We start from the raw sequence: 16,889 nt of genomic DNA, 5'->3' as shown, positions 1-16,889 counted from the left end.
TCTTTTTATTCCCACATACATTTCATAATACAGTCTCCAACTCCTAGGCCTACAACAGGCTTGAGAGCAATACCCTTTCAGTCCCTACACAGAGCTCTCCTTTTGCAACACTGTACATGAGGCACCATTAGAATAGGATCAGTCCTTGCCAAAGGAGAATTTAAGCCTAGCTTGAGCTCCTGAGAACAGAAAGTAGAGCAGAAATGGGAAGGGTTGGTGACCCAGGTTCCCATATGCTCACTGAGGGCTGGAGGCCAATCTGCAGACATTTGAGATTGCAGTACAAATGCTGTAGGGGGAGGTCTGCCAAATCATCCAAGCAAGGAAAAACCTAACTCCTGTAGCTCAGGTCAGGTCTGCTTCTTAAGACAAGGTTTTGTTATTGTCTGTGCCCAGGGTTTATGATTGCTGCAATTTCCTTGTCCTTTTTTTCTGGGAACCATCTTGCCTACCTCCTTTTTGTGAACTTATGAAAAGAAAAACACAAAACAAACAAACAAACAACACACCTCTCTCCTACAGGGTAACCCAGTCAACCTTTAAATTAAAAAGCCACAAGCTTCCAGTAGTCTGCTTCTGACTATTCTGCATGCAGCCTGACTGCCTGCTGATAAGGAGTCATTCAGAAAGTCTACCATAAGAAAGAACGGTCTGGAACAAAAAGAAGCAAGGGATATAGAGAAAACACAGTGGACCATGAAAAGGAGTTGGGATGCAAAAAAAAAGAAAGACACAGACTTACGTCACCGGTGGAGATACAAGGTTGAGAAACCAGCTTTGAAATGACGACTATTTTTAGTTGTTTATCTGTACATCACAAATATCAGGTTGAATGCAGTTTTTCAGTAACAGTTTTGAGGAGAAAGGTGATGTGTACTTTTTTTTTTTTTTAAGATTTTATTTATGATGTGTACTTTTTTAAAGAGTAGCTGATACACTGTAGGTGCTCAATAAATTACAAATGAGAGACTCTCAAAAAGAAACCAGGCAATTTTTTAAATAAAAAATGGAAGATGGCTACTGCTCTTATGACTACAAGACATTCTTTACATTCTTGAAAGAGTGATGTCAATGATATCTTTTTATATAAAGAAATCTCATTAGGCCATGTTCAATATGGGCAGATTTATTTTAGCACCATTTAGTTCATCAATCAGAGGTTGGACTGGCATAGAAGGTGATTCAAAATTCATAATTAAAGCAGATCTGGCCAGTTACCATGTAGACTGAATAATCTTCCTTTCCTCGTGTAGCTAAAATAAAATCCCTTTGGTCTAGTTTCTCTAATTTGTCTTTCGTGCTTTGACTGAAACCTATTATTATTTCTTCTAATCTTCTGCCTTGTTGCAGTTTCTTACCTGGCCTCAACCCCTTGGAATATAAACCGATTTCAATCTGAAAGAATAAAGAAGGAATACAGCTGTGCTTAGTCAGGAGGCAGAGGAGACTGACTTTCAAAGAAATAGCACAATATTCTAGTACATGTTCAATATTATTCCACAGCAGATGCAATAGTACCCACGTTAGTATTGCAGACCAATGACAGGTCTACGCAAAACCATGGCAGACTGCTGTTGCATTCTACACGCATCAAAAGAACCCCTGAAATATGAATAGTGAAATATGAACCACTGTGATACTACTGCTAAATTAATAATAATTGAATAGTGGTGTGACCCTGGGTTAGTTAGCCATTTGCATCTCAATTCCTCATTTGTAAAATCAGGAGTTTTGCTAGGTTTAAAGGGCCTTCTAAGGAAGAGTGTTGACTCAACCCAACTTGGACTTTTAGAACTTTTTCCGAAAACAAAAATACTACTCCAACCACTGACATATGAAGCATTTTATTTGCTTGCTCAAGATTCCCACAAACATTTGTAGCCTCCATGGTGTCACGAAAGAGAGATTTGTGGAAAATTATATACTGGTAGAGGCAGAACATACGTATTTTCTCTCTGCATTGTTAAGTGCCTAAACTTACAGCATTGGAAAAGTCATGTTAATTTTTTTTTTGCTGTTAACATAATGCTAACATGTAACATATGTTAAGTCATATAGCATTCTAATTGCATTCTAATTTGCTTTCTCTATTACCTGTCCAGTTTCCCTACCTCCCTTACGTAATTATGTGACTAGATTCCCTAATATGTACTGTGGAAGAGGCCAAAAATGATTTAGACAAAGGCTGACCTTTAAAATATTTGTAGCTGAGAAGATTTGTATATATCCATGTATATACACACATATTATCCATTTATATATGTAAATATATCTTTTATGCTTATTGAGTATTTTATGTATGTGTGTATCTGTGTGTATATATGTATGTACATACAGAGATAGATATAATTGCTAGGCAAAGATACAGTGCTGTGGCAGAAGAAAAGTATTCTTTATACCTGGATAAGTGAGGGAGAAAGACAAGAGAATTTGAGTAGTTTTTATGGAGGAAATGGCATTTAGTAGGATAATGAGGGTTGAATTCAATCTGTGGAGAAATAGGAGAAATAATATTTATGATGAATTAATTTGAACTCATATTGACTTTAAAAGGGTTTTATTTTTTAGTGGGTATGGAGCAACAGATGCTTTTTAAGCAGGGTGAGGAATAAGGTCAGGGATATGTTTTCAGACCATAATCTGGCAACATTACAAAGGGTAAGAATAGGAAGAGATTAGAGACAAGGAAAGCAGGTAGGAAGTTATTTCCAGGTGAGGAATAAAAAAGATCTTAACTTAGCCTGATGACTGTAGCAATGGGGATGAGTCAGCAGATATGAGGATAGATTCTATAGTGTTCAACAGCAACTGATTTTTCCCTATGGCAAAGTGAATAAAAATTGGGGGAGGGGAGAAAAATAACCACTGTTTGAGTCCCCAGTGCTCAATAGGATAATGGAGTCCCTATTGGCCCTGGAGAAGGGTTATGTTTAAAGGAACATGATGAGGTCAGTTGAGGGGTAGCGTACTTGAGGTACATACACAGTGGAAAGCATAGACAGAGATGCTCAGAGGTAGGGAGACCTGAGCACTTCCATTCCCACTTCCCTTCCTTTTAGTATATTACCCAATGGGAAAATACCAAAATAGAGTATATGTAAAAAAAAAATTTTCAATGAGCAATTAATGCCTTTAGTAAACACCATAAAATCGCAATGACTATCTGTATGATCTTGGAGATAATATCACAATGCCTAATTTTGCAGTGGAAGAGGAAGCCTTTAGTCAGTTCTAGAAATGGCCAAGAATGAAAGCCTGCATGTGATAGACACTGTAGCTGTAAGAAGCAAGAAAGAGTGTTGTCTGAGGAGTCAGGAAAGCAGTAGTTATATATTTAAGTGGTTGTATTTAAATTTAAAATAATTGGGAATTGACTTTAAAGGTAAAGTTGACATTATTATCAAAAATTTTATTACTTTTTTTAAAATTAGTTTTTATTTGTGGAATTACTTTTTATTATAACAGATATTTATAATGGGTATATAAAACACTATTCTTTGAGAAATACCTTCTAAAGACATTTCCACCAAATGATAATCCCAGATGCATAATGAAAAATAAGATCTGCTGTTGTTAACAGCAGTCAAGACCTATCGAAAATTATATTTCACTCTACTTAAAGTTCACAGTATACATTGGAATACAAAGTGTCCTGAAAATCTACCTTTTATCAAACTTACACTCTGTGAAGCCCATGCTAAGCTCCTTAAATTATCTTACCTGACCCTTAAGAACAATCCAATGCCACAGATGACATGATTATCTCTCTTTTACAGATCAGGAAATTGAGGCTTAGAGACATCAAGTAAATTGCCCAGGTCTTAAGGTTATTGAATAGATGTAAAATCATGTTTTTCCTTTGAACATCAGTTAACTTGAGAAATGTTGCCCAGAGCGGATTGGTGTTCTACTCCCAAACCCAGTCATTTCTACTTCTCTGTACTGACTCCCCACTCCAAATATGAGGCAGTGTTAATTTTTTGCAGGGCTGGTAGGGAAGCGGGGCAAAGGGAGATAGCACTGAAAAAGTACTGAGGTCATAATACAAGAAGGCATTAACTACCAACTCAACTCTTACATTCCCAAATCCTCAAAAGGTGAATTCAACATGAATTTCCACTTCTCCAATAAGACATTCTAGGTTATAGGTTTAGAATATTTCTGATTATTTTACAGAGGCTCACCACTTTGGACACACCCAGTTTAGCAACCAGAATAAAAACTACATTTAGGGGCGCCTGGGTGGCTCAGTGGGTTAAAAAGCCTCTGCCTTCGGCTCAGGTCATGATCTCAGAGTCCTGGGATCGAGCCCCACATCAGGCTCTCTGCTCAGCAGGGAGCCTGCTTCCTCCTCTCTCTGCCTGCCTCTCTGCCTACTTGTAATCTCTGTCTGTCAAATAAATAAATAAAATCTTAAAAAAAAAAAAACTACATTAAATGGGCTCACATTTAACTTTTTTCTAGCTAACTGCACACATAAAAAGAATTGTCCCTCAGGGGGAATAAAACAGACCCTAAGAAGGTTTAAAGAAGAAAATTAATGAAATTCTCTCTTTATAGGCCAAGTATAAGAAGTCCAAGCAAGACTACCCAAATCCACAGTTTAATTTGCAGTTGAGTAATTAGAGAACAATAAAATGTGTCCTGAGTCACCAGTCCAAACCCCAGCTAAAGTTATCAGCTAGCAAATGATTCTAATTATTCTAGAGGAAAGGGTGGATGTGAGTATACGTGCTAAATACCTAACAGAAAATAAACCCTTGATCAAAAAAAGGAAATGTTAACAACTCAGAAAAGCATATAAGATCCTTATGATGAAAAAAGATATAAAGAAAATGTAGTTTTCTCAAAATTGTTGTCAATATCAACTGCCTGGCAAACAGTAAAACCTAGGAATAGAGAAAACAATGTAACATTCAGCTTTTAATCTCTGTCCTCTCTTTTGTTCAGAATATATCAAAATAATACTTTGTTTTATATTATAGAAGAGTAGCTTCTTGAAGTTTTAAGAAGGATATTAAAACATGGATGTCATACAGCTCATTAAATGGGGAACTTTTACTTCCATACCACAGAATAACTTTTAAAATTGGAACCTGATATTTTTATTAAGGAATTGTGATCTTATATTTTAAATCCAAAGTAATAAATGTGTCCTATATAATAAAAATAAATTCTATATTTTTCTGGAAGTATTTTTTGTGCTATAATTATATAGAATTAAATGTACTTACTGTTTGCATAATTGTGAATTTTAGAAAGAAAATTGAGTCAAATTGTAGGCTGACATTTTAAAATATGTAGTATGTACAAATTACAAGTAGAGTAACATGTACTTTTGTATTTATTGAGCTATAGTCTTTTGTGTTCAGGGCAGGAAATATATTTGTGTGTCACTAAAATCAATACTATGCATGGTGTCAGTTCTGTAGATATAATAAATTCTGTGCACATTTATGCCAAAGTTTCACTTGTAATTCACATATTTGGTTTCCTAAAATTTCCCAGTCTAATTATAATATGTTTAACACCTTGACTAGATCAACATTTGATCCTACTTTTTGAAATTCAAGAGGTTTTAAATATTGATAACTAATTCCACTTTTAAATCATTAATTATCTTTGTTTCTCTATTCATTCTCTGACTTGTTTAATCCTCTTTCCCCCACCCTACCTCCCACTCTTACCTCATGTGGCCCCGGATCTTGATGAGCACACATAATTCTTGGCCCTTGTGGTCATTATCCTCATGGTGGTGTCCTGTGTTTGTCCAGGAGAAGTTTAATCCTAGTCCCTGAAGAACTTCCTAAAAACTTCTAAATTAGAGGAAAAAGGAGTTTAATTAGAGTTCAAAAGACTGAGGTAAGTGAATTCAACAAAGTCCTATAAATATTTATAATGACTGAAAAGGCAAACAGACCCTTTACACAAATTGGCAATTGATACAACTGCTATCCAATCTACCATCTATTTTGGATCTTAATCTTTATATTCTTTCAGTGAGATGTTAAGAAACAAAGGCATTTTTAGCTAGCTGCTACAGTGTAGACTTATAGACATACACACACATTTCAGAATCTGTTGGTTCTTTTAAAAAGTGATATGTACATTTTTTCATGTGTCAAATGTTCATCCTCACTAGCCATCAGGGAGATTCAAATTAAAACCACATGGGGATACCACCTTACACCACTTAGAATGGCCAAAATTAGCAAGACAGGAAACAACGTGTGTTGGAGAGGATGTGGAGAAAGGCAAACCCTCTTCCACTGTTGGTGGGAATGCAAGTTGTTGCAGCCACTTTGGAGAACAGTGTCGAGTTTCCTTAAGAAATTAAAAATAGGGCTTTCCTATGACCCTGCAAATTGCACTACTGGGTATTTACCCCAAAGACACAGATGTAGTGAAAAGAAGGGCCATCTGTACCCCAATGTTTATAGCAGCAATGGCCACAGTTGCCAAACTGTGGAAAGAACCAAGATGTCCTTCAACAGACGAATGGATAAGGAAGATGTGGTCCATATATATTATGGAGTATTATGCCTCCATCAGAAAGGATGAATACCCAACTTTTGTATCAACATGGATGAGACTGGAAGAGATTATGCTGAGTGAAATAAGTCAAGCAGAGAGAGTCAATTATCATATGGTTTCACGTACTTGTGGAGCATAACAAATAACATGGAGGACATGGGGAGATGGAGAGGAGAAGGGAATTGAGGGAAATTGGAAGGGGAGATGAACCATGAGAGACTATGGACTCTGAAAGACAATCTGAGGGTTTTGAAGGGGCGGGGGTTGGGAGGTTGGTGGAGCCAGGTGGTGGATATTATGGAGGGCACATATTGCATGGAGCACTGGGTATGGTGTATAAACAATGAATTCTGTTATGCTGAAAAGAAATAAATTTAAAAAAATTGATATGTACAAAGACTTTTATTTTATAATTGAGGAAAAAAATTAGCTAAAATCCAGATATATGTACATCATTGATCTCTGGGTTAACATTCTACAATGTCTCTTAGACTTCTAGAATGTTAGTGGACATATTTGACTAGTGGGCATTTGCAAATGCCTAAGTAGAGGAGCCAAGAAAAAATATTTCATCTCCCTGTGTGGAATATGAAAAAATGCTCCAAGGAATCTTAGACCACCCTGCTCCTTTCAGCTGTTGATGGAAATCGAGACCATGGCCATGAGTTTCCTGGGAGTACTATTTAATTTAGATGACAGTATCATCATCACTGGGACCTAGGAAGAGCCTGAAAATCCTCTCCTTGTGGCAGTGGACTTCCTTGGATTTGTCCTGTGACAAATGTCCATTTTGCTATACTTCAAGCAAAATCTATAACACATTAGAAAGCTACAACAAGAAATGAGCTTCACCTCAGAAAAGATAGAGCCAATGCATTAATTATAGATAATTAAAGGTAGTCCTGGGTCCAGTGTCTCACAGGAAGACACAAATATAAGAAAGAGGAAACCTCAAACCAGAACTCCAAAATAAAGACTCAGGATAGGTTCAGTTTAAGTTCCTATAGCTGTAATTATTGACCAGTCAAGTAATATTTTATATAATTTTGTGCTAGTTCTGAGAGCTTAGAAATTACATCATATCAAGACACTGACATCAAGAAGAAGCCTATAATAAGGGCTAATACTTATTAAATGCCAGGCATTCTTCTAAGCATTTTCTACATATTAATTTATTTAGGTTATTTAATTCTCACAACAAATCTCTCTGATCGCATTTTACCTGTAAGATAATTGTAAAGAAACTTGCATTCAACTTCAGTTGCCCTGCTCCAGTGCCCATTTTTAAAAATTTTTTTTAAAGATTTTATTTATTTATTTGGCAGACAGAGATCACAAGCAGGCAAAGAGGCAGGCAGAGAGAGGGGGAAGCAGGCTCCCTGCCTAGCAGAGAGCCCGATGCAGGGATGGATCCCAGGACCCTGAGACCATGACCTGAGCCAAAGGCAGAGGCTTTAACCCACTGAGCCACCCAGGTGCCCCTCCAGTACCCATTTTTAATCAGTATACTTTGATTTTCTAGCTTTTGCCAGAAAAAAGTTTTTTTAATTTTTTTAATATTCTAATATGTATATATAAATATATATACACATGTGTGTATATATATACATACACACACCTATATGTATGTATATTTGTTCACTTATTCATGTATTTTTTAAAAATATTTGCTGAGTACTTCTGTGTGCTAGGCACTGCACCATGTGCCAGAGATACAGTCATAAACAGGATAGATGAGGGTCCAGATTTCATGAAGCTTATAATTAGTAGGCAGAGATTTAAAAAAATATATATAATCAATGTTTCTCTAATTTTGATAAATGATCTAAAGAAAATAAATCAATACAGTGGTGTAGAAAGCAACTTCTGGGTGAGGGGATGCTACTTTCAATAAGGTGGTCAGGGAAGACCTCTTTGTATCTGACATGATACGAAGGACATAGATAAGTGAAGAACTGGAGATAGAGCATTCCAAGCAAAAAGGGACAGCTAGTACAATGACCATGATGGAAGGATATTTTTGAGGAAAGGAAAGAAGGCAAATGTGGCTTATCATGGTTAGAGATAAAGCGAAAGAGGTAGAGAGGGGCAAAATTATCTAGAACTTTCTAATTCTATAGTAACTATTAAGTCTTTGGCTATAAGAAAAAGTTAAGGTCCCCTATCATTAATTTTAGACAGTAAATGTGTGGAGGAAATCCCCCTGGAGAGAATCCAGATAAGGGGAGTGATCCAAGAGAAATCCTGAGGACTCAAGGAAGAAAGAATTAATGCTTTTTTTCCAAAGCAGTGGAGCTCTTGTTTCTAGCTTGTCATAGACCAGGACCGAAGATGGGAATTTGGGAGGAACAAGAACAATGGTTTATTCCAAGAATATCATCCCATGGTCCTGAGAGACAGAGGAAACACTACAACTTGTGTTTTTATGCATCTCTTTTCTTTTATTTTGGATTGGATCTAAGATAGGTAGAAATTCAAATTTGAGATAAAAAATGCATTCAAAGAGGTTTGTTTCTGTATCTGTTCCTACATCCAAATTTGCAGTGCTTTTCTGATTTGATGTCTCAGTTATGAACTTGCTTCTCTTATACTCCAACTTATTGTCTAAGATACAGAAATGCAGGGGCACCTGGGTGGCTCAGTGGGTTAAGGCCTCTGCCTTCGGCTCAGGTCATGATCCCGGGGTCCTGGGATCGAGTCCCGCATCGGGCTCACTGCTTGGCAGGGAGCCTGGTTCCTCCTCTCTCTGCCTGCCTCTACCTGCTTGTGATTTCTGTCTGTCAAATAAATAAATAAAATCTTTAAAAAAAAAAAAAGAAAAAAGAAATGCAGAGTAACCTGCTTATTAGCCAGAAAGAGGGAGGATTTCAGATTAAAACTCTGGTACAAAGGAATAAGTGTGTTGCTGAAATTGGAAATGGTTGGCCACATCCTACTGAGCTCAGAAACTAGAAAAGGCAATTTAAAAGGAAAGCAAAAGTGGTCAAAGGCTGAAAGGGCCTGTGGATATTCTACTACTTGCACTGATTTTTATTCATTTACTGATATCATCAGTAGGGGAGAGGGCTAGTCCCAATTGTCAAATGTATGGTATCTCAGAGCAATAGACAAATAGTGAATGATGGGGTGACATTTTAGATATTTGGGATATTTTAAAAGTTATTTCTCAAGAGTCCTCTCAAAACCACATAGATATATAATAGCTTAGCTGTCTCCATGATAACATCCTACCAATGCTGCTAAATCTGAAATCAGTTCTAGGACCTTCAGTTTCCTTCATCTTGCCAGGACTATGTTAGGAATATTTCCTCCCCTGCCATTTGCTTTGCTTCCATTTTCTACTCACAAGTTTCATTTGTCTTTTTCAATTTATCTCAAAAAATGTAATGAACACTAGCCAAAAAAGGGCATAATTTAGAGAAATTGCACATACTGAAATTTTGCATAGGCAAACTCAGTGTTGTGCAGGTGATTTTTGGCTCCTTACAAATTATAAGGTCAAACATCCTATAAAAGATCTTCATCATTATTTCCATGTATAGGAATTCCTCAATTTTACATAGTCTTCCCATCCCTTCTAAGCTACCCTCGTCAGTATACTTAAACACCAGAAGTTTCTTAATAACTTTTTGATACTCTGTCTCTTTGATACCATGTACATCAATTTCTATAGGATTTATTTGCTTTGGTGTAATGCAGTAACTCACAAGACAAGTTCACCCAAGGTTGAGATAGGAGCAGCCTTTCATAGACACTGTTATTAATGAACACATTATCAATCACTTCGTCTCCATTCTGAGGTTTGTCACCCTTTATCTCCCAGCTCTTCATACCTCTTTTGCTCCCTTTCCTTTACTTTTTACCACATCTTTTAATAGATCTACTTAAGATCCCTGTCATGCCTGCCCAACTAGTTGACATTTCTGGGTGATCTGCTTCATGTATTTAGTATTTAGGTAATGTAACTTACTTAGGTATTTAGGTAATGTAACTTAGTAGGCTTACTAAGCCTGTATTTCATTGCTTATACAATCTCTGGAAGGAAGAACAGAGAAATCTAAGTACCAAAATTCGATCTTGGTTAAAAACTTATTTAAATGAATTATTAGAGTGTTGTTTGGAGATACAAACATAATTAGAAAAGGTTTGATAACCTTTGGATTACTTTCCTGAAAATTTATGCATCCCTAAGATTTAACCCCTTTATTAATTTAATTTCTGAAGTAGACCTAGTAGGTTATAAGTGGGAACAACAAAGATGTCATTTTTAATCATCCTGAACTATTTTTAGTCTGAATAATTTGACAACAGAAGTAAAGTGGGGCCAAAGCCAGCTTGCAAACCAACCATGTTTGAGAATGATAGATAAATGTTTCTCTCTCCTCATATATTTAGTTAAAGTGAATCGCTACATGTAGAGTTTACTTGCATAGCAAGAACCATCTGTATAATGTAAGACTAGGCTATCAATTTCATTTCATATAAGTCACTGGACAGGAATAAGCAGCCCTGATTAATTTAGTTTCTTTTTTGCTCCAAGCCAAACACTTCAAAACAAAGTAGTTAAAATGAACAACTAGAATATGCCTCAGTATTATCAGACAAGCAGGAAGTAAAGAGATGTCATGTAAGTGGTATTTTGCAGGTACTGATCAGTTTTTTTATTCATGATAACTTGAGAGCATCTACTGAGGATAATCTAGTTTTCAAATCTAGTTTCCAAAATTTCCAAAAGAGCATCTACTGAGGATAATCTAGTTTCCAAATCTAGTTTCCAAAATTTCCAAAATTTTAACCGTTGTCATTTGAAGGGGAGTTTTAGAATGTAGAATTATAATAATGATTGAAAGAACTTGTAAAATCATACGATACTAATTGTGATGTGGGGAAGTGGTCCTACCTTATATAGAATTGGGCAATTTAAGGAATAGTCAACAAAAATAATATTGTTTCTTCAAAGCGCAATCATCCTTTACAAAAATGTTGGAATATTTATGTAAGTTTGTGGATTTGTCATGTTATGCAGGTATGTATTTCTCAAAAGTATATAAGCAAGCAAATAAGCAAAAATGATAGGTACATCTCCATGTATGTATACACACATACACATATATATGTTTAAACACAGACACACAAAGATCATTTTCAGCAGAAACACAAAGTTCCACAGGTTAAATTCAAGACTGTGTTAGTATAAGAAAAAAATAATCTGTATCATTGGAAAACTTTTGTAACACTAAAGTAGAGCAAAACTGTGGGAGCTCAGAGATAAACATAACCCCAAAATAGATTTGCAGCAAGAAGATTTTAGAAAAGGGATAAAATCTATTCTCAAAGAGATAAAAAGGGACAGGACATCTATTAAACAAGAACAGTCCAGGATAAAGTAAAAAACAAAATGAAATCTGTAATAGACCAAATAAAAGCACTGTTGGAAGCAGCCAAAAGCTGGTTATTATGGGGAGCTGTTGTATGATAGAACAAAGAGAGTGTGAAAATTGGAGTCCAAACATCTGATATTAAAACTGGCTTGGCTATTTATTCACCATATGATCGTGAGAAAAATCACTCAACCTCTCTCTGTTTCTCCATATGTAAAACAAGGTTAATGGTATGTTCTAGGCTAATCAGAAACACCCCACTGTACAATCCTGAGGACTATAAAGTAAATGGTGTCCTGCAGTTGTATAACGCACATGCTAAAGTTCTCCAGTGGAAAATACTATTAATATTGAACCTATTCCTACTACACAGTAGGCATTTTGAACATGTTAATTTTGCCTGAAACCATACAAAACCAAGCTCATGACTAAATGTTGAATCAGTAAGATAGAAGGCGAAAGTGACAAACATAACCTTGTCACTGAAGAAATAACTATATATATTATAAACTTGCAGAAAGATGGAAAAAAAAGAATAAAGCAGGAACTCCATCCTAAAAATGATAGCATTATCCTAAGAACACAGGATGAATGGATGTTGGCATCACTAATAAAATATGTAACTTTAAAAAATTTCCACATATAAGTAAAATTGTAACTTAGAAATAGGCATCATCATGTTTCAGGTTTTAAAAAATAATTGGCTACAAGTAAAAATGATTTTCAAACATATAATTTGAAAGGGGTATTATATTAAAGGAGTGAAAAATAAAAAGTCAGAAACATTTTTCTCCTCTGGATCAATATAGGCCAGAACAAAAGAGTTATATCTGAAGAAATCTCATAAATAATCCAAAAAATGAATCAAGGTATTATTTGTATGGAAAGTCACCAATATGACATTCTCTGGTATGCAGAGTATCTGAAAATGTATTAACCTTTTTAAAGGAGCCAAGTGAAGACATGCTCCAGAATACTGGGAACGAAGATAAACTTTTTAATGGAGGTGATACCATTAAAAAAACATAATCAACACTTGATATACATTGAATTTAATGAGAAAAAAATAAGGCATATGAAGAATAATTATTTGAAAGTATAAAGAAAAATAATCCACAACCCTGGAATTCCAGGAAGATAATGACCTGAATGTAGCATTCTTCTTCTCCAGCACCAATTTCAATCATTTGGTCCCACTTGAGTCAAATGGCAACTAACAGGCAACCAAATGAAGTGAAGCTTTGGATCCAGTGGGCCACCTAGATGAAAGAAATGGTGTGAGGTTAACTGTTGCAATAAGGTTAAAACCTGGAAACCAGCACCAGAAAGCCCTAGGTGGAGGATCATAACCAGGTTCTTATGAATCCCAGATGGAAAGGTCAACAACAACACTGGGCAAGCATGTGAAGACTCCCTGGCCCTGAAAAGACCAAGGAGGAGCTAAAGTGATGGAATGAGTGATCTTTGGTCTGGAGCATGCAGAGCATAAAGATAGCAGAAGGTAGGCAGTCTTCCTCTGGGTATATTGATTAGGAGACTTACAGCCTATCTGCTTTTCCATGGCTGGATTATAGATAGAGATAGCTGTGCATTGTACCATTTGTGGATTTCCCTGTGAGCTGGCAAGGAAAAATAATGACACATCATGTAGGACCCAGCAACCAGAAAAAGAAGTGTATCAGTCAGGACAGAATGTTCAACAGTAAAGGAGGCACAGGAAAACATGAATATAAAAATAATAAGCACACTTAAGGATATTTAAGAGTGCACACAAAAAAAGAATTTTTAAGAAAGTGGAGTAGGAGCTTTCTAAGCTCACTTCTTCCCATGGGTATACCTAGATAACATCCACATCAGTGCAGCTAACCCCCAAAATGACCTGGAAATGGGAAAAATATACTCTCCATATATTATCATAGAGAGGCTGTCATACAAAAAATAGTAGGACAGACACTCAGTCAGGAACCAAATTCCCAGAGAGACTAACCACAAATGAGAGGGACACCACAAGCACAGAGAATAGAGGGGAATGGACCCTACACTAGGCACCCACATACTAGGAACCTACACTGAGAAGCCAAGTCCCATAACATTTGGTTCTTAAAAACAGCAAGTCTTAACGTTGTGAATTTTTGCAATTAGTGGGACTTAACTCCAGGTTAAAAATCAGCCAAGGGATAACACCCCACTTACATCAATGGATAGATCATCCAGCTGAAAAATCAACAAGAAAACAGTGCTTTTGAATGACGCATTGTATCCCATGAATCTGACAATTATATTCAGAACATCCCATTCAAAAACAGTGGAATATACATTCTTTTCAAGTGTACATGGAACATTCTTCAGAAGAGATCATGTTAGGCCACAAAACAAGACTCAATAAATTCAAAAGCATTGAATTATATTGCGCATCTTATCTGACCACAACAGTTTGAAACTAGCAATCACAAGAAAAAAAAACATAAAAAAGAACACTAATATGCAAGGGTTAAGTAGCATTAAAAAAATGAATGGGTCAACCAAGATCTCAAAGAAGAAATTAAAAACCACATGGAGACAAATAAAAATGAAAACACAGTGGTGCCAAATCTTTGGGATGCAGCATAAGCTGTTTATGAAGGAAGATTATAACAATACAGTCTTCCTCAAAAAGTAAGAAAAATCTCAAATAAACAACCCAACTTTAACCTAAAGAACAAAGTCCAAAGCTGGTAGAAAGAAGGAAATAATTAAGATTACAGCTGAAAAAAAAAATAGAAACTAAAAATAAAATGGAACAGGTCCATGAAACAAAGAACTGATTCTTTTAAAAGATTTTTTAAAAATTGATAAAACTTTAGCCAGACTCATGGAAAAAAGAAAAAGAAGGAAGGGATTCAAATAAATAAAATAAGAACTGAAAAGGGAGAAATAACTGAAACCACAGAATACAAAATATCATAAGAAAATATACCAAAAAATTACATGCCAACAAATTGGACAACCTAATAAAAATAGATAAATTCCTAGAAACATATAACCTTCCAAACCTAAATCAAGAAGAAATAGAAAATTTGAACAGAATGATTATTAACAATGAAATTGAATCAGTAATCAAAAACTCCCCACAAACAAAAGTCCAAAAGACAGATGGCTTTACAAGTCAATGTTATCAAACATTTAAAGAAGAGGTAATTGCTATTATTCTTAAATTATTCCAAAAATAGGGGCACCTTGGTGGCTCAGTCAGTTAAGCATCTGACTCTTGGTTTCATCTTGGGTCATGATGTCAGGGTTGTAAGATCAAGCCCCCATGTCAGGCTTCACACTGGACACAGAACCTTTTTAAGATTCTCTCCCTCTCAGGAGGAGTCAAGATGGCAGAGGAGTGGCAGACTGAGATGACATCAGGTCACAGGAGTACAGCTAGATAGTTATCAAACCATTCCAAACATGTACAAACCCAACAGGAGATGGAAGAGAAGAAGAGCAGCAATTCTAGAAACAGAAGATCGACAACTTTCTGAAAGGTAAGATGTGTGGAGAAGTGAATCTGAAAGCCACAGGAAGATAGACCACAGGTGAGGGGCACACTCCTGGCAAGTGAAGGAGCAACAGAGCACAAAATCTGACTTTTAGAAGTCTGCTCAACTGAGGGACATCACTCCAGAGGCTAAGTGGGGGTGGAGCCCTCATGGGGACAGTGTGGTCTTAGGTCCCGTGGGGTCACAGAAGGATCATGGGTGTCTGGGTGTAGCAGAGTTCACAGGTATCAGAGCAGGGAAGCTGACTACAGAGAAGGAGCCAAGGAGTGAGCTCCCAGCTTGGCGTTACCTTAAACTGTGATCTGCAACACAGTTGGGCAAATGCTCTTTGAGCAGGGACCCCACAAGTGGCAGATCTGGGGAGATCCACCTTCCTCCACCAAAAAGCAATACAGCAGGAATCTGCTGGGTTTGGAGACTCCAAACACGGCTGTGTGCCAGAGAAAGAAATGCTCAGTCACAGGCCAGGTGAGCTCAGAGTGTTGCCAGAGACCAGGGAGACGGGAGTGATTGACCGCTTTTCTCCAAGGGGACATTGAGGGATGCGGCTCTGAGCTCTTGGGTCCTCCAGGCAGGAGACTGGGAGGCTACCATTTTCTTTCCAGTCCTCCAGAGCTCTACAGAAAGTGTTCAGCAAACAAAAGTTCCCGAGAGTGAACTCGAGCAGATTACTTAGCCCAGCCCCTGGCAAGGGTGGCACAATTCCACCTCAGGGACACATTTGAGAATCACTGTAACAGACCCCTCCCCCAGAAGATCAGCAAGAACATCCAGCCAAGACCAAGCTCACTGATCAAGGAGAACAGCAGAATTCCAGAGGAGGGGAAAGCAAAGCATGGAATTCATGGCTTTCTCCCTATGATTCTTTAGTCTTGCAAAGTTAATTAAATTTTTTTAATTTTATTTTTTTCTTATTCTATTTTTTTAACTTTTCCTCTTTCCTATTTTAATGTTAACTAGTTTATCTTAACAATATCTTTCTTAAAAAAAACTTTTAAACTCTTCATTATTACAGTCATATTTTATTCTTCATTGTATCTAACTTTATTTGTTGTTTACATATAAGGTTTCTTCTTCTAAAAAAGTTTTGGGATACAATTTCTTCTAATAGATCAAAATATATCCTAAATCTAGCACAGGGCTTTGTTCTAGTCTCTAACCCGAGAAAATTCTCTCCACTTTCTTTTTCATTCCTTTTCCAACCAACTTATCAACTCCTTTTTTAGAATTTTTTAAAAATTTTTATCTTTACATTCATATTCCATCCCTTCATCATGTTTACCCTTCTTTTTGTGTATATATATAAGTTTTCCTTTCTTTAAAATTTTGGGAGGTGGTTTCTTTTAAGATACCAAAATACACGCAAAATCAAGTGGGTGGCTCTGTTCTATTCACCAGTCAAATTTATATATATATATATATATATATATATATATATATATATATA

This window comes from Lontra canadensis, unplaced genomic scaffold, assembly GCF_010015895.1.
Source record: "Lontra canadensis isolate GAN:19392208 unplaced genomic scaffold, GSC_riverotter_1.0 scaffold27, whole genome shotgun sequence".
NCBI classification, from domain to species: domain Eukaryota; kingdom Metazoa; phylum Chordata; class Mammalia; order Carnivora; family Mustelidae; genus Lontra; species Lontra canadensis.
Note: the sequence above shows the minus strand (reverse complement) of the source record.